The sequence below is a fragment of the Saccostrea echinata genome, unplaced genomic scaffold (genome assembly GCF_033153115.1).
Source record: "Saccostrea echinata isolate AGI-Se365-2 ecotype Australia unplaced genomic scaffold, CSIRO_AGI_Sech_v1 ptg000045l, whole genome shotgun sequence".
Classification (NCBI taxonomy): domain Eukaryota; kingdom Metazoa; phylum Mollusca; class Bivalvia; order Ostreida; family Ostreidae; genus Saccostrea; species Saccostrea echinata.
The window spans coordinates 3,685,518-3,707,500 of NW_026889794.1; the positions used below are offsets into that span (position 1 = coordinate 3,685,518).

A 21,983-nucleotide genomic window follows, 5' to 3' on the forward strand; every position below is an offset into this window, starting at 1 on the left:
TGAAAAGTTTACAACAACAACGACAACAACGACGACAGACAACGGACAAATTTTCATCAGAAAAGCTCACTTGAGCCTTTGGCTCAGGTGAGCTAAAAACCGATATCTAAATACATGTACCATTTATTTGGTGAAGTGAGTTGGTACTCCCAACCCCTTATTCTTTAAGTTTTTTACCCTGCATGGTTATCTGGAGTCATTGGATATCTTGATGTTTAATCTTGGTCCAGTTGAAATTGAGAAAAAATGGTTTTACTGTACTTCTTGGGTTCATTTATTCAAATGTTTTACAAGGGGGGAAAAAGACACATATATTTAAATTTTTGTAACATGTTAAAATAATCTTTTACATGTACATGTATATTACACTTATATTCAAGTAAATTTTTTTAATAAGAATTCATTAAAAATATTTGAATACATTGAAGTTGATTGCAGTAGATATAATGTGAATTATGAGCCTAAGACACAACAAGCAAATTTAAAGAATAGTGGTCTCATTCTGTCATTTGTCAACTGAAAAAATTTGATGATAATAGGCCTGAAACTGTTCAAAATATGCCTCTAAATCATTTTGAAAAAGAATGGCTGCAAAATTTAAAAAGTAGGTAACCATGAACTACTTTTGAGTCAACATGATACAAGGTCCTTAGATGCATCAACTGACAAGATTTGATGATCCTAGTCCTTATAGTAAGCAAAACATCAACATTTTAATAAATGTAATTTTTGGTCAACTTTGAAGTGACCTTGAGACCAAGCCCTTTGTCTCAGAGCGATTCCCTGTGCAAATTTTAATCTACAATATATCCTCATCCTATTGTGAAAGTTTGGTGATAATCTGCCCAGTGGTTCTTTAGAAGACGATTTTTTAGCAACCAGTACTTTTGGTTTTATTTACCTAATTATCTCCCCTTGTTTAAGGGTCACAACCCTAAGTTTACTATAAACGGGAGCCCTTGGGCCATGGATACACTGTGACAAATTTGACAATAATTGGCCAAGGGGTTCTTGCGTTATGGCCCATATTCTAACAAGAGGCCCATGGGCCACAACGCTCACCTGAGTTATTTTGGCCCTGCTGTTCTTCACCAGACCCTCCCTCCCTTGTAATACTTATTGCGGCCCCACCCTACCCCCGGGGGCCATGATTTGAAAAATTAGAATCTACACTACCCCAGGATGATTCCACATATGTTTCAGTTTTTCTGGCCCAGTGGTTCTTGAGAAGAAGATTTTTGAAGATTTTGCCTATATATCTTAAACTTTGATTCCCTATTATTGCCCCGCCTTACCCCCGGGGGCCATGATTTGAAGAATTTAGAATCTACACTACCCCAGGATGCTTCCACATAAGTTTCAGCTTTTCTGGCCCAGTGGTTCTTGAGAAGAAGATTTTTAAAGATTTTGCCTATATATTTCAATGTAAAACTTTGATTCCCTATTGTGGCCCCGCCCTACCCCTGGGGGCCATGATTTGAAGAATTTAGAATCTACACTACCCCAGGATGCTTCCACATAACTTTCAGCTTTTCTGGCCCTGTGGTTCTTGAGAAGATTTTTTAATGACCCCACCCTATTTTTGTCTTCTCCTGATTATCTCCCCTTGTAAAGGGGGTTGGTCCTTCATTTTAACAAACTCCCCTTCACCCAAGGATGCTGTGTACCAACTTTGGTTAAATTTGGCTCAGTGGTTCTTGAGAAGAAGATGAAAATATGAAAAGTTTACAGATGGATGGACAGACAGACAGACAGACAGACAGACAGACAGACAGACGGACAGACGACGGACAACTGGTGATCAGAAAAGCTCACTTAAGGTATGTCACCCGTGAAATTTGTTGTATCAAGGATTTTTTGAGAAGTATCTTTTGGATAAGTACTCATATAGTATGACTCAAAATCGCAGAGAAAATGGGGGGTCAGTGTGCATCTAACTGAGCTACGGTACAATTAAGTTGACCTTTTTGCACTTAAATTGTAACTCTTTGGTTAATCACTTTAACCGTTATCATATTTTATCAGATGTAACCATGACAATAAACATAATCTTATTTTACGTAAAACAGTTTGAATAATATTTATCATTGAACAAATCATGCAAATTAATGCGCATAAATTATTGTGTGACCTTTTTGCACTAAAAAAGTCTCATATTTGGGGTATTAAAAATCTAAATAGGCAATAGAATATTTTCTTGTATCAAACTTTTTACGACTTAAGTGCTGATTGGTCAAAAGTATCGAGAAGTTTAAAATAATGAAAGAAAAAGTTGGGGTCAGTGATGTAAATTTTGAAATATTGGTCAAAATGTGCGATTTTCTGGCAAAAAACTGTGTAAATTTTATCTTGATTTCCTTAATATATCTTCATTTCTTGGCAAAGTTTGTTGAGCGAAGGTGTAAATTTTGTTATAAAAATATAAATTGAGACCTATATTTAATATTCTAGGCATATCATAACGGAAAATATTCTCTGAGTAAGAGTATGTGAGGCTAAAGTTCCAAGATATTAAATTTAATAAATGTGTAGATTTGCAGAATTTTCTGCTAAATATCCTTCCACCACAAGAAATAGTCCCTTATAAATCTTGCTTCTTTATGAATTTTTGAGCAGTTTTTTTAATTGAATGTTGAACATTTTACATTGTTTAATTTAAATATGCTATGAAGATTTAATTGTAATTAATAGTTTTTAAGTAAGAGGTTCTGACTGAAATTTTCTAAAAGGCTGACGAGTGACATACCTTAAGCTTTCAGCTCAGGTGAGCTAAAAAGTTTACATACACCGCACAAATGGCCATAGCATTAGCTCTTTGAGCCTTTGGCTCACAAGAGCTAAAAAAGATAAAAAGAATTAGGTATCTTAGAGTTGTCTATTTGTAATCAAAGCTATATTGAAATCGGACCAATTTCTTGAAATAAAAAATTGCACTGTTGTAGTGCAAAAAAATTAATGATATTTTACATGTCGCTACAATATTCAAAGAGGGCATGTTGCAAAATTTTGAATTAAATTAGAGGGGTTATGACTGTTTCATCGCTAATTATAGATGATCAATGCGAAAACACAAAGTTGAGAATTGCAATGTCATTGAAAGTCTTGGAGAGCACCGAGCTATTAAAAAATTATTCCTTCAGACAGGTCATTTTTCAAAGTGCACAGTAAATTTTCCTTAAATCAATGTGTCTGCAAACTTTTCTAACAATCCTCATTCAAGTACATGCCCTTAGCACTGAAGTCATTTGAAATATGCACATATGTTAACATTTGTTGTTGTATATGCCAAAATAGCAGTTCTCTCTAAAATTTTTTTGTAAAAATACATATATTACAAGTTCTTAATGTATTAAGGCCTGACGTGTCCATAATCCTAGATGGAAGGACTTTTATCCTTGTGTGACTGTTTAAATTTCACTATGCTGCTTATTCTTCGTCATCTCCAAACAGATGCTCTTCTGGCAAATATGGTCATGCTTGGTATCAAATTTCAGTTATCAGATGGCAGTCACACCTATCCAAAAGAAATTGAAATTTCTCATTTAAAATAAAAAAAAACTGTACAACTTATAAATGATAAATAGCGATGTTAATTTTACTTGGACAGCTAAGTCGCACAGTCAGAGGCTTTAGTCAAATGAAATTCGAGTACTCGTTGAAATTTAAATTAATTTTTCATGTCATTTTCTTTTTGTCTTTAAGAGACTGCTAGCCTGTACAATATTTAAACTACGTTATAACCATTATACAACAAATTATTGAATCATTAACATTTTCGTAGTAATAAATATATGTATCAAATGTATTTGATTTCAAATATAATATTTACTGCCTGTGTTTTTTTTTCAGTACTTTGGGACTGGGGGCTGGGGCCCTCAGAATTGGGAATTTCAGCATCAATTAGGCTAAATTGAGAATCTCCCAGAAAGCCCAATCACTTAAAAAGCATTGTCAAAAAGCTTTGTTTTTGTCTTTGTATTACTTTAACAAACAATTGTTATAACTAATCAAGACTATTCTTGGTATGGATTATCTAATTACTTGCATCAAGAACAATAGTGGTATGAATTATCTAATTATGAAGAAATCCAACTTGGCTGAGGTGGCAGAGGATAGTTTTTTTTAATGCCAAACATGTGCCGAGGGGGTACACATATACATGCGATCCATAAAAACATGTACATGGGGACAGTTTTCCAGGGGCTAATTAATTGCACTTCAAATGCCAATGGCTCACAAATTATGTCAACAAATTACATGTAATCTGCCTAGTAGAGTGCACATGTACCAAAAATACACCTGGGGTCTCCCCAAATTTTGGTTGTTTTTCCAAGATTTGGGCCTCAGTCGCACCCATACAATCCATCCCCAGGCCGAAGCAAGCAGGATAAAACACCCAGTAGTCTGTAAATCAATGCATGCCCTAATGAAAATTCACCAATTGATATGGGGCCATTCATCTTCCCTCTGAGATACACACCTTCTTCTAAGGCCTACTGCTTTTCAGCTGAATTTCCTCTGCATTTTACTGACCACGTGTCTTAGGTTCGCATTTACAACTCCGTATATGATAAGCATCATAGTGACACCTACAAGTTGCACATCATTTTTTTCAGCAAGCACTTTGCTACACTGCAGATGTGTCCCATAATTATTCTAATCATTTTTCTACATAAAATATCACATCAAACAGGGGATATCTCAATTTTTTAAGAAATTTGACCGGGTCTTTAGTACGAAACTATCCCCTGCCACCTTTAACTTTCAAAGTTTGCTTTTTAATTAAAATAACTTTCCATATTTAGAAAGTGCAATTAATTCTGAGTAAAAACATACTAAATATGTCTTATTTCAATGAAAAATAAAAAAGTTAGAGGCAAATAAGTGACCCCACCAATTGTCGGTCAACTACCTTAACCCCATATTCTTTGTGTTACTTCAAAAATGACCAACTCCTACAATCCAAAAGAATCTATTTCTTATCAAAACAGTGTTTAATGGTAACTTTGATCAATTTCAAATGCAGCTACATATAAAAAAATTCAATAAGAATTGCATGCCTTCATGAAATGTACTCACATGAAACACATACTCTCCTATTTTTGATGTTTTGAGAAATCCCATTTTATCTCTTAATTGCTTGAATTTATGCATCTATAGCTTGTTTGCAAAAAGAAAACCTAATCTATTTTTCAGGATATTTATTGTAATATACAAAACCCCCTCTTGCATCAAAGGTTCAAGAAGAAGTGTCCTGAAAGTTGCAGTTATCTACCCTACCCCTCCAACCATTACCTGATTCTATAGAAAATATTTCAAAAACATTAAAATGTGCACCGTCACATATACTGTGGAAATCTGATTTTACTGACTGTCCTTTTCCTGAGTATATTTCCATTCAATTTCAATGTATCTGAGTGATCAAATACATGCATTTGATTCCCCTGAATAATTAAAGTGATCATCCTGTCCTTACTTGGCATTTGTGAGTAACTTTCAGGTGTTTAGTAGAATCCAATAATTACATGAAAAATGTACATATTTCTGATATTTTGTTCATTAAATATGCAAAAAGACCATCTGTTTTGTTATAATTTAAAGAAAAATATATAATCTATATGAAAATAATGAAAAGTTTAAGTTCTATCACATTATAGAAGACAAATGAGGGGGAAAATGAAGGGGAGGGGGGTATTTTTTTTTTATGTAATTATCAATAGTAAGATGGGTCTAATTTGAAAAAAAATTAAAGCACAGCAATTCTTTGAATAAATGTGGTTCTGTGAACTGATATTTTTGCATACTGACTCATTCTTTTCTCAAAATAATGATATTTAGTGAAAATACATGTAAAAAAGAGTAAGTTTATAATTTGTAATTTCAGTGATATCGCAATAACTGAGCCCCTTTAATTTTAATTAATACTAAGTGATATTGCATCAAAATTTGATAAAATATATGTGACAGTGCCCAAACTATTATTTTCAAACAAATAAATTTTTCTCAGACAAAAATTGCCTTACTCTGTTAAGATTTGTTAAGCTGATGCTTCAAACTCTTTGAAAATGTGTACTGGGAAAGGTTCCCTAATGTAGATTTTCCGTAAGATCCGTGGAATTCCATAACAAATTCTGTGGAATTCCATGGAAAAAGTGTTCCATGGAATTCCAAGGAATTCTCGAGAGTATTGGGACGGAACTTTTTCGGAATGGTATGGAATTTCAAATCTAGCCTGGAAAAGAGCGGAACAATGCCAGAATAGAAATTTGCGGAAATAGCTGGAAATCCATGGAATTCCAGGATATTTGGAAATCTATGGAATTCCACGGAAATCCAAGGAATTCCAGGAAAATACAAAAAACTGGAATAATCAAACTAATTTAAGGGCCAAATAATTACAACAAAAATGATAACATCACAATTTTTCATAAATCAAATCTATATTTTCAAAATAAAAAAAATTATTTTTGCTGTACAATGTGTTTGGGGACAAATATTGCATACACACTTCTATGTATAATGTAAGCACAAATTTTAAAAAGTATTATCACTGAAAGTATTTTACATCAAAGGTTATTTAAACAATGTTAAAAATCCACAGAAAAATATCATTACTGGATGATCACCTTGGTTTAATTAATGAGAATTATTATAATATACATGCATGTACATGTAGTAAATTACAGTCTGCATGAGAAACAAATGACTTTTGGTTAAAGAAAATCCTTTGTACCTAATATCAAACATATGACATTTTTTTGATAATAAAACAAAATAGATTTTTAAAAAACCCATTATATGACCTTTTGCTTCATTAAATGACCTTGGGAAAGGTCACTAAAGCCTTAACAGGGTATATTTGCAACATTTGTATACAGTTACAATGATCTTCCAGTGGTCCATATACATTTACCATACAAAGTTAATGACTAGAGTGACAAACATAGGTATTAAGTACACAAATATCTACTACACAACTATATTTGGAAGATCCCATAAAATCAACACATGCTATTTTTTCCCCCAACATGCCCCAAGATCCTACTTCTGAAGTGTTGGCTAGAATCACTTCCTCACTGGTTCTGCTAGAGGGTGGTCAGATAATTGGTGTCACGAATGGATTCACTTTTGGTACGACGGCTTCAAAACTCAGCAAGTTTGATGTTGATCATTCCCACACTTCAAACTTTTCTTGCTCAATTTCTGAAAGAAAAGATTACCATAAAGATGTACGATATCTACAAATTGTTGATATCCAATGGAAGGCCTTCTCACAAGGAAACACCTAATGAAGTATGAAAGCCAAACCTGAATCCCCTTCACTCAAGGATGTTTTGTGACAAGTTTGGCTGATCCTATGGTTCTGAGAAGCCAAAAATGTAACACCAGACACTGATCAGAAAACTCACTTGAGCCTTGAGCTCAGGTGAGCTAAAAAGAAAAGGTTAGAACTAAAGTGTATAAATAAAGAGACATGATTGTGTCTAAGTTAATTAACCTTGAATATGAGAGAGAACATTGTAAATTACATAAACTATGTACCCTTAAAAACATCCAGCAAATAAAGATAAGGTATGAAAAAAAAGTACATGCACATTAGTAAATATAATTTATATACCATATAAAACATTCAGTTTTGCCTTGTCAATGGGTCGTCTTTTGTCTCTTAAGCTTCTGATTAAAAGCACCCTGAACAGGAGTTTGGACGCCTATGCTGCCTTTGATATATTATCCTCCATATTTGCAAAATCTGTTAACTGACCCTTGAAAAGAGGAAAAGACGAATTTATATGCATATGTAGTTGCTTTAAATGCATATTGGCATATTTACAATGTAACAAAAATATAGACAAAGCAAATAACATAAAGTGAATATATAGAATACATTTGTTCTACTGGCTTCAAACATGCAAATACATGTACATATTTTTTTTGAAAAATTAAGGAAATATTAAATAAAGTGTTATAAATACATGTAACTTCCATGCATCAACAATTCAGTATTGAAATTAAAAAAATATTTGAAAGAGTGATGTCTAATGTTTATAATAACTGGCTAACATTGATAAACACATAATTTCAATTCTTTTGATTTTATTGATTAGGAAAATGATTAAAAAATCTGACCTTTGTGTAAATTTCCATACAGCTCTGAGCTCTTGTCCTTTTTGTGAGCATTCCTGTAAATAATGCATGCATAATTTTATGTCATAGAGTATAGTCATTTTTAATATTTCAGGGATAGACATTTAACTTTCAGATTCACTTGCCCTTTGGGCAAGTGATCTCAAACTTTGACTTGTCCAAATGCAAAACTTGGTTGCCCACAATTAGCTGATTAGGAAAGAATTTAAGAAGAAAATTATTAATTACTGTAAACATTATGATAAGAAAAAAAAGAGGCTGCCGACATTGAGCATGGAAGAGAATTCCATAATATCACTGCATGGGGGGGGGGGGGGGGAGCTTTATTTAAATTACCTGTGCAAGCACTAAAGGTGTGAAAGTAAGGAAGTCTTGAAATGCCTTTGTTGGTGGTAGTCTGTGAAACTAAATAGAGGCTTGGGTCTACCGCAACTAAGCTGTGCACAACTTTATATCATATAGAGCATTATTAGTCTACCACGTTTCTTCTGCCTTGTAAACATGGTAAAAATAGCCAATTTAGATGTTGCATCATGTTGGAGACACTAATAGTGTTATGATGTGTGTGTACGATGTAACATGGACTGTGGTGGCGCAATTGGCAACGTGCCACTCGCATATATAGCGAGGTCTAAGGCATGTACGAACGGGAGGAAATTCGGGTTGAAATCCACACATTGTTCAGACATATTTTGATAAGCGATGTTTAGAGTTGTACTGACTTGTACAATAATTATTACAGAAATGAAACTGCGCTCGCCCTAATGGTTTCACCGTCGGGCATTCTATGTGTGTGGTGCCCAGACTGAGGAAAAGTAGCAGAAGCAATTATCCATTCAACTTCAAGGACACATAAAATACTGTACATTGTACCTACCGGGTCTTAAAATATCTGCATCTTTTGTCAAAATACAAATTCCATTCCAAGCTAATCATGATGACAGCAGTTCCCTTCTTCGTGACACTCTCTTTCCTTCTGTCCAACAATACAACATCATGAACATGGCAGCCGAATTGTTGAATTTTGGCGGTCTGTTGTTTAAATTAATTGTTCGTCGAGCCCGACATCGATCCCGACGTAATTGTACTATGAGCCAACAGTTTAAGAAAAAATTCTAAGTTATTTTCCACAGCTTTCCAGAGCAGAAAATGTCTAAGTTTCTCATTTTATCAGCTTTTCCATAGATTTCCACAACTTTCCAAGCCTCAAAATGTCTAAGTCCAAATTTGTTATTCAAATTCCAAAAGATTCCAAAAACTTCCAAAAACACTTTTAGACACTTGTATGGAAATGTTTGGAATTCCATGGAATTCCAAAACTTTTCCAAACCCTTTGGAAAATCTACATTAGGGATTTACCCCCCTTGTGTTTAGGTCTCTATATCTAAATGAATAAGAGTCAAATAAAAGAAATATGGTGAGTTTTGAAAATGGCATACATCAATAAACTTATTTAGAGAAGAATTAGACTAAATTACATATTTCTGAAAATTGGTGTTTTCTTGAAGGTGGCAGAGGATAGTTTTTTTAAATGCCAAACATGTGCCGAGGGGGTACACATATACATGCGATCCATAAAAACATGTACATGGGGACAGTTTTCCAGGGGCTAATTAATTACACTTCATATGCCCATGGCTCACAAATTATGTCAACAATTTACATGTAATTTGCCTAGTAGAGTGCACATGTACCAAAAATACACCTGGGGTCTCCCCAAACTTTGGCTTGTTTTTTTCAAGATTTGGGCCTCAGATACAACCCACCCCCCAGGCCCGAGCAAGCAGGATAAAACACCCAGTAGTCTGTAAATCAATGCATGCCCTAATGAAAATTCACCAATTGATATGGGGCCATTCACCTTCCCTCTGAGAAACACACCTTCTTCTAAGGCCTACTGCTTTTCAGTGAATTTCCTCTGCAACTGACCATGTGTCTTAGGTTCGCATTTACAACTCTGCATGACTATAAGCGTCATAGTGACACCTACATATTGCACATCATTTTTTTTCAGCAAGCACTCTGCTACACTGCAAATGTGTCCCATAATTATTCTAATCATTTTTCTACATAAATATCACATCAAACGGGATATCTCAATTCTTTAAGAAATTTGACCGGGTCTTTAGTATGAAACTATCCCCTGCCACCTGAACAACAAAACCTGCTTGAAAAACATGCAATAAACAAACTAAATTTGATCACATATTTTGTAAGTATTTCTTTGGGAAAACTTCCATTACATTTTGGGAAAATACAGGCATATTTTCAATTGGGACTGGGGCCGAATTTCCGCCCCAAGTCGGCTCTAAAAAATCACTGACTGCACATTTTATCTATATACAGAACATCAAATGCTCGTATTTATCCTTTCTTTTCCTGCTGCTAGTACATGTACCCGTTATTGATTTCTTACCTGAAGCCATTTGAATGTGTCTTGTCAGTGACCCGTGATTGTTAAACAATTAAAGTGTAACTCTTATAAAAACAAAATTTTAACTATGAGATTTTTTGCATTCAATCAATACAATTTAAAAATGATTGATATTAATATCAGAAAGAAACACCTTTGAATTATGCTCATAACCATTCCCCAATTGACATGTATTAATAAAGTTTTATTATTCTTCATTAATTGGTAGTTGCATTATATGAGATCTGAGATCTTACGAAAATGCAGGTTGAAACTTTACAATTTGGATCCGACATCTTTTAAAGTATGCCAATGCATGTTTGTCGAACAACAAAATTCCTTTGAACAATTAACAAAGACTGGTTAAGCCTTTCCCTGAGTTTGAACACTGATACGTTAATAAATGAACTGAGCAGATCCAATTTTTTTTACATTGAATTTAAGAGTAGCAAATTTTAAACGAATAACTGACTTAACAAATTTTAGTCGATAGTCAGTATGATTGAATGATAGTCGAGTACTCGAATATTCATTGACACCCCTAATGAAACCATCAAACAGAGTTCAAAGATACTGTCACATTTTCCTTGTATTATTTGTAAAAAGTACTCTATTAAATAGATGTTTACATGCAGTCAATTTCGAGAATGTAATTACAAAATATAATATAAATAGGGATTAATCACAGGTACTTGCGGACAGGACCCCCACTTAGATCATGTAGATAGCATGTGTAAAACTAGTCTCATTCAAGCAGATGCTCGACTGTCTCCATAAACTCCTGCTCGTTGGAGTTTACGGAGACAGACAAGCATCTGCTTGAATGAGATTAGTTTAAAACTGAAAAGTTGCTATTGACTTATTAAATTATTCACAATATACAGCCACTGTGAAAACAAATCCCCATTATTTTGTCATTACAGTAAAACATGCTTATAAGTGCCAGGGAAAAATAATTTTGATTCATTATAAATGTATTCATTTTTCAGTTTAGTTTTCAGTATGTTTTAAAACCACAAGGAATGAAAATCACTTCACTATATATGCTTCAATTCCTTATTTAAGTCTGTTCGCAGTAAGCGTGTTTACTGTATAACCCAAATACCACTCTAAGTTTAAGCTGATCCTTACGTCGCAGGTTCAAATCCCACAGCTGGATGTGGAGATAGGTTCCTCGGATGAAACCGTATGAACCGAGGTTCTGTGTCACAGAAGGTGCTGGCACGAAAAAGATCCCTCACTTCCCAAAGGCCATAAGTGTCAAGTACAGGTCTATATTTGCAGGCCTCCACCAGCAAGTGGTGGCATAATAATATGACTAAAAAAATTTGAAGGGGCAATAAACAAAACACAAATCAATCCTGCAGTCTTATCACAGAAATAATTCAAACTTTTATGTATAAATATATTTCCAAATTTCTTTTGCAATTTAACTGAGTGACATTTTTGAGATTTTCCAATAATAATACACATTTACTAACTGGGTTCGAGGGCAACATGTGTTTTGTCGGACCCAAGAACCAAACTGTTTGCCTGAGGCCATTAGGCCGAAGGGAAACAGTTTGGTTCAAAGGGTCAGCAAATTGCATTTTACCCCGAGAACACAGTCAATATCTTTTACTTTCTTATTTTGTTTGACATACATGTATTTTGTAGTGGCTTCCGTGATGTAAATTTCCTTTACCAGCACTGAGGTAAAACTCTGTCAATTCCGTAACTTTCAAACACCAACGAATGCAAATGAGATTTAACTAATCCCGCGCATACTGTAATATGTAAGCAGTCCAATGATCTCATCGACAGGTTCAATATCTCACTTTGCGGTTCAACATAGATTTTTTTATGATTGCTCATAGAACCTTGGAAATGTTAGATATTTGAGTGTACACTGGTATAGATTTATATAAGAACAAATTTTTAAAGGTATAACAAATTGTAATATTAATTAAGGCCCTAGTTGTAACAGCTATTCATACTTGTTGAAGAATATATAACAATAATTATCATGTTTAAACATGTAGTATGTTAGATAGTGTATTGTTGATTTTTTGCATTTTTTTTTGTTTCAATAAGAAAAATAAGTCTTGGTGAAATTACATGCTCTCATGCATTTAAATATAAGGTAAAGCAATGGGGATTTGACAATGTCATGTCAGGGCTAACAGACAGAGACTGAACCATAAAATAGATAACATACATCAGTGTTTGTGCGTACATTTATACATTTGCTGGCATATACATGTAAACATCAGTGCTGTAAGCAGCTGTTAAATTTTAGATAAGAAAAATTCTAACCTTCATTTCATTGGTCCACGCCAATCATGTATTAAAATGTCACCGTGAACTCTTTCATCACTCGCTACATTTATCACAGAAAACTCCGACACAAGACTGTTCATCGCTGTTAATGTGATCGTCAGAATTTCCTCGTAAACTATTTGCGCAAGAATATATATATCCCTTTAAAACTAATGCTCTCTGTATGCAACCAAGGATTTTATGTGCTTCGTAGATGTGGATTAAACGTGCATGTCTACACACGGCTCGTACGTTAAGAAAATGTACAACTGTCAACTTCACATTTGGCCATTTCTGTCTGTAATTCCGACTTGCATGGCTACTTTCGGGGACGTACTAAAGACTTGATATACTAAAAACCTGATATTCGACCTGATGGTTTTTTTCAAAAAATAAATAATCAGATTGAGTGTTAAACATGATTTATTTTTAAAAATTATTGATTATGAAGCATTATGCTTTACTAAACTACACTTTTTTTTTAATATTTGCCAACAAAGCATCAGATCAAATCGTTTTTCGTATTTCGGGTCTTTAGTGTCTTCTTCCCACAATGCCGCTCGTGATTGTTTACATCCAGGTTACAAACAAGAGGCCCCGATTAAGACTCTTTCTATACGGATGCATTTGTAAATGTTGATTTACCTTTACTTGTGTAAATAACTTGCATTTATAAACGATTTAAATAACAGAAAACAGAGAAATCGAATCAAAACAATTTATTTAAAACACAACAAGTATCTAAAACCGTACAAGCATGTGTTACGATGCCCTAAAAGGCGTGGCTGGTTTTTAGACAACTTGTTCCTGTACGATTCTCGAATAATTATTATATAAAATAGAATAAAATATAGCACGGAGCTTGTTTCTCTTTATACCACATGACAAGATTTAATATGTTAGAAAGTATGTCATTCAAACTTTTTCATAATATTTTAATATTTTTAGCTATCCAAAAAATACTTTTATGACCTGCTGTCCCCTGAATATAGGAGCCAGCCCCTTTTTCTTGATGTTATCTGAAAGCTCTCGTAATTACACACAACTTTTATTCTATATGTCTTACCAAATTTTTATCAGTTTACAAGTTATTAAACAAAAAGCAGCACAATTTCATGGAAAAATAATTCTTAAAACTTGCCGTCACATAGCTTCCGAACTTAAAAAAATTAGCCTACAATTTTAATGTTCTGCGCATCTGCAATGTATTAGTTACAAGTTCTCCAGTTTTCATGCAAATATCATGTGTCGTTATTGAGAATTCTACTGGACAAGAGACCCTCCAAATATCGATTAAAGGGCAATAACTCATGAACGGGGGTATATATCAAAAATTTGAAAAAACCGTTTTTAGGCAATAATACACTGTATCTACCCTGAAAGTTTCATAGCAATCGGACAAAAGGTCTCCGAGAAATCGCCTGTTGAAAATCGGCGGGAAAAAAAAAAATAAAATAATAATAAGAAACAGTAGAATAACAGTAGGGTCTTCCGAAGGAAGCTCGGAAGACCCTAATAATCTTAATCATCACAATCAGTAGAAGGTCTTCCGTTGGAAACGGAAGACCTTAATAACTGACAATATTAAAAGTGCAAAATGTAAACAAATGTAAACACCTTTACATATGTAGAGGAAATTCGGCAGAGCTTGTGTGCATGTACTATGATATGGATAGAATTAAATTTTAGTCTCTTGGTGTTAAAAAAGACACAAGGTTCCAACATATCACTGGGCAATCTCTGAATACACACAGCTTGTGTAGGAACGGACTATAGCACACCTACATTTTCTCTTCATTTCAAAACATGCTTTTACAGCATTTTACAAACTTGCCCTTAAATATTTAGCCATTTTGTGCTACAGGTAATCGAAAAAATAAATCGACTTCTACTTACGAGTGCTTTTGTTTCCTAAACCAGTGTATGTGTGTTCATCTTTACCGACACAACTACTCCCTTGCACGTGGAAAAATGTTTACAAAATCGAGCGGTGCAGTTTTGACACTTTCATGTACAATAGCACGTGACAGAACGAGAAACTTCATACATACTTTCACTTTTCATGTAAAGAAACGTTTGTTTTTCAACTTTATGCAATTTAAAAACCTTGCAAATCGAGAAAATATAAAGTTTTACCTCTTTTTTCAAGTTGAATATTTCTCTCGATTTTCACCTCTCGCGTGTTGGTCTCATCTAATTCTCGAGAGTTCTCGCAATGAAAGCTGTTCGGACGTTTACGGATTTTGTTAATATTTTATGACGTTTATCTCCAAAAAGTTCCGATTTATGCAAATAAGGTTAGGAGGTGTGATCTAGGCAAGTCAAAAAACTTGCTTTCGATGCCGATGGAATTCTCGCGGCGCTGCTCTATACTACACGGTCATTGAGAATGGAAGTGAGATACAGTTATTTGGACATTAGTTTTATTAGAGGATGTTTCCTCTTACAAAGTTTGTGTAGTAATTTATTCGATCGATAGATAACTGCAAAAAAAAAAACAAAAAACAAACAAACAAACAAAAAAACAAACATAGTAATTTGCAGTTCTCATCAGTGATTTAAGGAAGCTCTAAACACTAACAAAAAGTGCTTTTGGGGCTTGGAGAAAAAAAAATCATATATAGGTGTGCATATTGAGACTATTTAGTTCATTTTCAACATAGGGTACCTGCCTTATTTCTGCAGGATAAATGTTCAAAGACAATGGAATATTCATGAACAGAAATCAATGTTGTTTACTCACAGTGGGAAAATCAATGGAAATAATGAATTTAATTACTTATTCTTTGTCTAATATAATGCTAAGAATATTCTAATCTATTATAAATCGTGTAATTAACAGTAAATAACCATATTTTTTTTTATCTTACTTCTAAGGGCAGATCACTATTACTGCATATAACTACTCTATAAGTAGAACTCTTTAGTGCGCAGTGTTTAGAGCTTCCTTAATTATGATCATTAAAGAAATACAAGGAGAGTCAGGGTAAAGACATGGTGTTTTAACAGTAATTAACACTTCAAACACAAAATGACCAATTACCCTATCAATCCGGAAAACCATAATTACATCCAAGTCAGCTTGGATATGTGAAAACACTGAATTATCAACGTTTATGCAAAGATCTCTTTTTCAAAAAAAATTTTTTTTAACAAAATTAGGTTCAAATTTATATATATATTTTTTTTATTTTTCCGACTAACCGATTACAGATTTTCTAACCGATTGCAATTGTTCCGACCGAGTAATCGGTTAACCGGTTACAAATTGCCATCCCTAATATATATATATATATATATATATATATATATATATATATATATATATATATATATATATATATATATATATATATATATATATATATATATATATGTTCCAAACATTTGTGTCTTCTAATGCACCTCTATTAAAGTTCCGAATTTCTTTTTTGCGAGATTTAACATTCTATATACAGATTTTTAATAGCAAATTTTGGGATTGCGCCGCCTCTTTACATCAGATATTGAATTATTTTATTTAAATAGGATGAATCTGTGTAATTACGCAATGTTTTAGACTAAATATTAATTGTTAGTAGTTTTAGTTATTTTTAAAGTTTCATTAATTTATGACACTGGTTTACTACAAAACGACGCTTGTCTACGGAATTTTTGGACAACCCTCGTACAGTCAATCTAATAGATGGCTTTGCTGTTTTCTTCCAAAAAGATTTGAAAGATGTTTATTCCAGTATATTTCTATGTAAATCTTTGATCGCCAATTGGGTCACACCCTACCCTCTGGTGTCATGACTTTACCTGATTGCTTTCATATTATTACTAGTATAACTAATCAGGACTTTGCTCTTCTTGAGAAAATTATGGCCCCTCATTTGATGTAAAATTCAAAATAGTTAAATTTGTGATACTTTGCAGTTAAAAGAGATGAGCTGCTGCATGGTATTTAAAGCGACAGTAAGGCTGCAAATAATGTTCATATTTACCCGATATATCGTTTAGAAATTAAGTAGAAAGTGTTTGCTAAACATGCATACTCTCTCTTCATACAAATTGTATCATAGATGTGGTATTTCCCCTTTGAAGATGCCTATATGTTAAATGCAGTTAAAATGAAAGGGGGTGGAGCTTAATCATGCTTTAACTTCCAATGTGATAACTTTGTTATCGCACGCTGCCACGCTTTTAAAGTAAAAACAAAGTGCAGACAAACGATTTATTTTTTCTTTACCAACAAAAACAAGATGTGTTTGTGAAACACTGGTGCCACCGTATGGCAACTTATAGCAAAGGTTAAACTTTCTCAAATGCAAATCAAATATATTGGTATACCCAAAGCAAGGTCTTGTCTCGAGGAATATACCTGTGAAATATAAAACCCTAGCAGCAACGATTGAATAGATATGGAAAAGGTTAAAGTTTTTTCAAAAGTAAGTCAAACATCAAGGTCAAAATTAAGAGTGCCCAAGGAAGGTCTTCTCACAAGGAATACACATGTGAAATATGAAAGCCGTAGCACCAATCGTTCAAAAGTTATGACGGAAGTAAAAGTTTTTTCAAAGTAGGTCAAACTCCAAGGTCCAGGTCAAAGTTGTCGTTATCCAAAGGAAGTTTTTATCACAAGGATTGCATATGTGAAATATCAAAGCCCTAGCACCAACCGTTCAAAAGTTATGACCATGATTAAAGTTTTCCAGAAGTAGGTCAAACTCCAAGGTCAAAGTTGTTGGTATCCAAGGAAGGTCTTGTCACAAGGATTACATATGTGAAGTAGCACCAATCGTTCAAAAGCTATGGCCAAGGTTAAAGTTTTTTAAAAGTAGGTCAAACTTCTAGGTCAGGGGTCATCGGGTCGAAATTGTTGGTATCCAAAGAAAGGTCTAGTCACAAGGAATACTCATGTGAAGTATGAAAGCCCTAGCACCAACCGTTCAAAAGTTATGGCCAAGGTTAAAGTTCGGTAAACTTTTGCAAAACTGGGTCAAACTCCAAGGTCAAGGTCAAAAGGTCAAATATGGTGGTACCCAAAGAAAGGTCTTGTCACAAGGAATATACATGTGGAGTATGAAAGTCATAGCTCCAACCAATCAAAAGTTATGGGCAATGTTAAAGTTTTTGCGGACAAACAGACAGAGGGACGGACGGGGCAAAAACGATACACCCCCAAATCTTCAATACGGTGGCATGAAAAGTTGACACATGTACATTCATGTATGATCAAAATCCAAATACTTAAATTTCTTACAATGTCCAAAATGGTCACAAGTACGTTCTTGTCTCAAAAATTGATTAAAATTTTACAGTTTTCAAACTGTAACTGGTTGGTCAAATCCGCCATTGCCAAAATACAAAATGTGTATATGAAAAGATCATGGTAGAAACATCCATGTGCAGAAGTTCCGGTACTGCAAGCTCAAATGGCACATTTTTGTTTTTCTCTTGGTGCCACTTTTCGAAAACTCTGAATGCCCAACGAATATTTCTCTTTGTATTTTGATTTTCTTGACTACAAATCAACTTTTCGATTTCGGAATCAGAAATTCCCCCGAAAGGCTTGACTGACTCATCATTGTTCGTTTCAAAATTACCAAGCTTATCAGTACCTCCGTCCAAATAAAACTCGATCTCCAAACACGTCACCATCAACGTTCAGCACTTTGGCACCTCTCGGCGGCGAAATATTGAGGTTCATATCAAACTTCTTTTTTTCAATTGTATCACAAATCTGTGAAAGTGTGATATTTTCCTCGGTTATTTTCAGAAAATCAAGCTCATCAAAATTAATTGTACCGATTGTGTCGTCTCTCCTCTCGCTCTGTTCTATTGGAAATGTTGTCTGCACGAGTTTTGCTATACCACAATGCTTTGCGATTGTGGGCGGAGTTTATCAAAGAAAATTCTAGACTTTTCTAGAGATTATCTTATTTCCGCTGTACCATAACGCTTTACAGTAGGCGGAGTTATTTATATAGAAGAATTTACGAGTAATAACTTAATTATCGTACATACACATTGGGCGAGACTAGTTGCGGCGCAACTCGTCCCCCCCCCCCCCCCCACCCCCACCCAATGTGGATGTACGATAAATTTAGTTATTACTCGTAAACTGTTCTCTAAAAATCACATGTATATAATTGAAAATGAAGGAAGAGCAATTCTCAGAAACAAAATATCATTATTAATTGCGTATTTTAAATCTGCCTTCAGACGCATTTTAAAGAATTAAAAGAACAAATGACGTTTTGTATACCGAGACCCGAGAAGGGAAATATTTAAATGTATTGGTATAGACTAGAACACACATGCCTACTGGTGGCAGTTTTCAACAAGTGCAAGCCTTGCACCATTAACAGTGACTGGTACTCCAGTATATTATTCTACAGTGAAAAAACTACATGTCAATTTGTCCTTTTGCAAACAAATAAGTGAAAACAAATTTAATTGTACATAAAAAGCAATTATATAATATTTTTTTTTAACTTTTGGCCAGCTTTTTGCAAGGATTTGGTAAATTAAGTACATCTTTTGTATAAAAAGTTCAATTTTGAAAAATACTTGAACTGAAAAAAACGGGACAATCGGGAAATTCTTTCAAAATTCAGAATCTTTAATCATTGTTTAAGGGTAGAAACAGGCAGATATGAAAGGAAACTTGACTGCTCACTACTTTGTTTTAAGTCTTGATGATGGCTTCGAGAAATATAAGTCATCAAACACTACGAAGCTGTTCTGCATGAATGTTATCTTTATTTTTATGAAAGTAAGTTTCTAAATGTTCTGGTAGTATATGTTATATGTAGCAAAAGCATTTCACGCTGAAATATAATAAAAACTTGTTTAGAAACATCTTTCTGGAAATTAATAAAACTACGATTTTCGAGATTTTTGATTGACCTTTTACGAAGTAAACTTAAGAGAAGCAGAAACTTTGTTGTGTATTAATGAAAAACATTAAAACTATAATCCAGAAAATTTAGAGTAGAAAAATGAGAAAGGAAAACCAACTTACCAGTATTGTCAGTGAGAGTGAACAAATTAAACACACCCGGTAAAACGTAAACTTTGAAAAATATAACAGAGCTCATGCCCTGTTAACGAACACAGATGTTTGACGTGATGCAAGAATGTCATTGTCATTTAATTCTAAGAATACTCATGTTAGTTCAATTCATTAAATTGAATTTATTTTTTTTAATAAACATATATATTTTCAAAATTATAAGCAATGCAACCGTACCTCAGCCCCTTTAATCTGGTCACTCATCCATAGAATCAGGGTCAGGTCTAGAATCCGAGGCAGGACTGGTGAGGGATCACTTCAAGTTTACATATACACAATAGGTGTTACGGCTACTTGAAAATGTATCTGCTCAGAAACCTTTAACATGTCCACCATGCAAGGGTCGTCAATAACTAACGCAACATATTGTTTATCATATTCGAGTTTGAAGCAGTTAATTTTATTTTTTCACTCAAGAAAAGTTCTATTTGAGAACTCCTAAACATGTTTTTTTCCCTACTGACTTCTCCAAAAAAAAACTTTTAAACTAGGTATGGACACTTAGCTGAGCTTGAGACTGTTTCAAAAAGGTCTCTTCCAAGAAGATGAAAATAAGCGCTTACAAGGGTTATAAGAAAAGTTCGCGGAAAAGTTCTCTTGTGAGTTAGCTATTTATACGAATCTAGTAAAATCTCAGCAGATAAATAAAACTATACTTTTTTTCAATATGTAAGCAAAGATTTGGTATTTTCCGATGATACTGAAAATATAAACCGCTATATGTTTTACATAAAACATGCTTCAAGGGGCATATCAACTTTTTCAACAACCCTTATATGTGAACACTGTGGTTCATTACTTAAATGGCTGAAGAATCCAAGCAAATATCGGCTTTTGACATCTGGAAAGACTAGTCTTTCACGCAGTACGGTGATTAGGTGGACTAGAGAATTCACAAGTGGAAAAGGGGCTTAAAAGATCGCCGTTGAACTGGTCGATCGAGGTCTGTAGGGACACCTAAAAATATCAGTGCTATGAGTAACATGATACAGTACCTGAGAATGCCAGATTTACGAGTATAGTAGGATTCGTGGCTAAGAAGCTAAACATTTTATCATCAGAACCTGATGAAGGTATTGAATGAAATATGGAGATAATGAACAGTATTCCAGCTAAAACGTCCATTGAAACAATACAAATCGGGAGCAGAGCAAATACTGACCTCTTAAACATCAGAAGTGGGATCAGATGCAATGGAGGAGTAAACATTCCCTGTCGATTGGTCACAATCGCCATTGCTCCTTGTCATGATCGGAAAAACGGAAAAATTCGTAGACAGTTCAGTGGTTGAAATAATAATGGCTTAACAATTGGTATGGAAAAGGGCTGCAAATTTAGACTTGTACTCGGCACTTACGACCTTTAAGCAGTGAAAGCACCTACTGTAACACAAGACCTCGGTTTAGCCGGTCTCATCCGAATAAACGATCTTCACCCCCCCCCCCTCCGACCTAAAGATCATCTCCTTTATCCGCGACTCTAGAACAAACGCTCTAACCACTTGACCACGCGGGCGATCAGTGTCGTAAAGTGAGACTTCCACTATAGTGAGGCATCCTCCCGGAAGACTGGCTATATAGTGAGACTTCCCTTATAGTGCGACTTCCCCCAGGAAAACTGGCTATGTAGCGAGACACCCCCTCCCCCCCCCCCCCAGAAGACTGATTATATAGTGAGACTTCTCCCGGGGAAGTTTCACTATTTAGCCAGTCTACCAGGGGGAAGTTTCACTATCTAGCCAGTCTCTCCCCTTCATACGAGACTTTCTCCTCAAATATAGGTATCGGAATAATTTTTTTTAGTTGTAAAACAATCTTTTTATACATGTACTAACCTTTTTTAATGTTTGAAAAACGTTCTCTGTCGTATGAATTAATAATTAAAATATCTTAATAGCGTTTTGACAATTTGTTTACCATAAATAATTTTGGAATTTCGTGCATTGATAAGCGAGATAATTGAAAGAAAAACGTACGTATACGTTCATTATTGTTACAAGTATACATCCCTACTAAATTGTATTGTTGCATTTTCTATGCAGGTAAACATTTTATTTGCTTGATTAAT

General features: G+C 34.2%; 1 protein-coding gene and 2 long non-coding RNA genes across 3 annotated transcripts in view; all 3 read right to left on the reverse strand.

The window, feature by feature from the left end:
- Positions 1–250: 250 nt before the first annotated feature.
- Positions 251–3,483, reverse strand: LOC133201705 (uncharacterized). The gene is made up of 2 exons (XR_009723131.1): positions 2,747–3,483; positions 251–1,814 (listed from the first exon to the last, which is right to left on the reverse strand). It is a non-coding gene; the product is annotated as an uncharacterized LOC133201705 (long non-coding RNA).
- A 3,670-nt stretch (positions 3,484–7,153) lies between these two features.
- LOC133201856 (uncharacterized) lies at positions 7,154–9,115 on the reverse strand. The gene is made up of 4 exons (XR_009723162.1): positions 9,023–9,115; positions 8,128–8,180; positions 7,619–7,763; positions 7,154–7,203 (listed from the first exon to the last, which is right to left on the reverse strand). It is a non-coding gene; the product is annotated as an uncharacterized LOC133201856 (long non-coding RNA).
- A 9,199-nt stretch (positions 9,116–18,314) lies between these two features.
- Positions 18,315–21,983, reverse strand: part of LOC133201790 (mitochondrial import inner membrane translocase subunit Tim13-like) — a 164,597-nt gene continuing 160,928 nt past the window's right edge. Inside the window, exon 4 of the mRNA XM_061337594.1 lies at positions 18,315–18,324. The gene's annotated coding sequence lies outside the window, so the exon portion shown is untranslated. The remainder of the gene's footprint in view (positions 18,325–21,983) is intronic.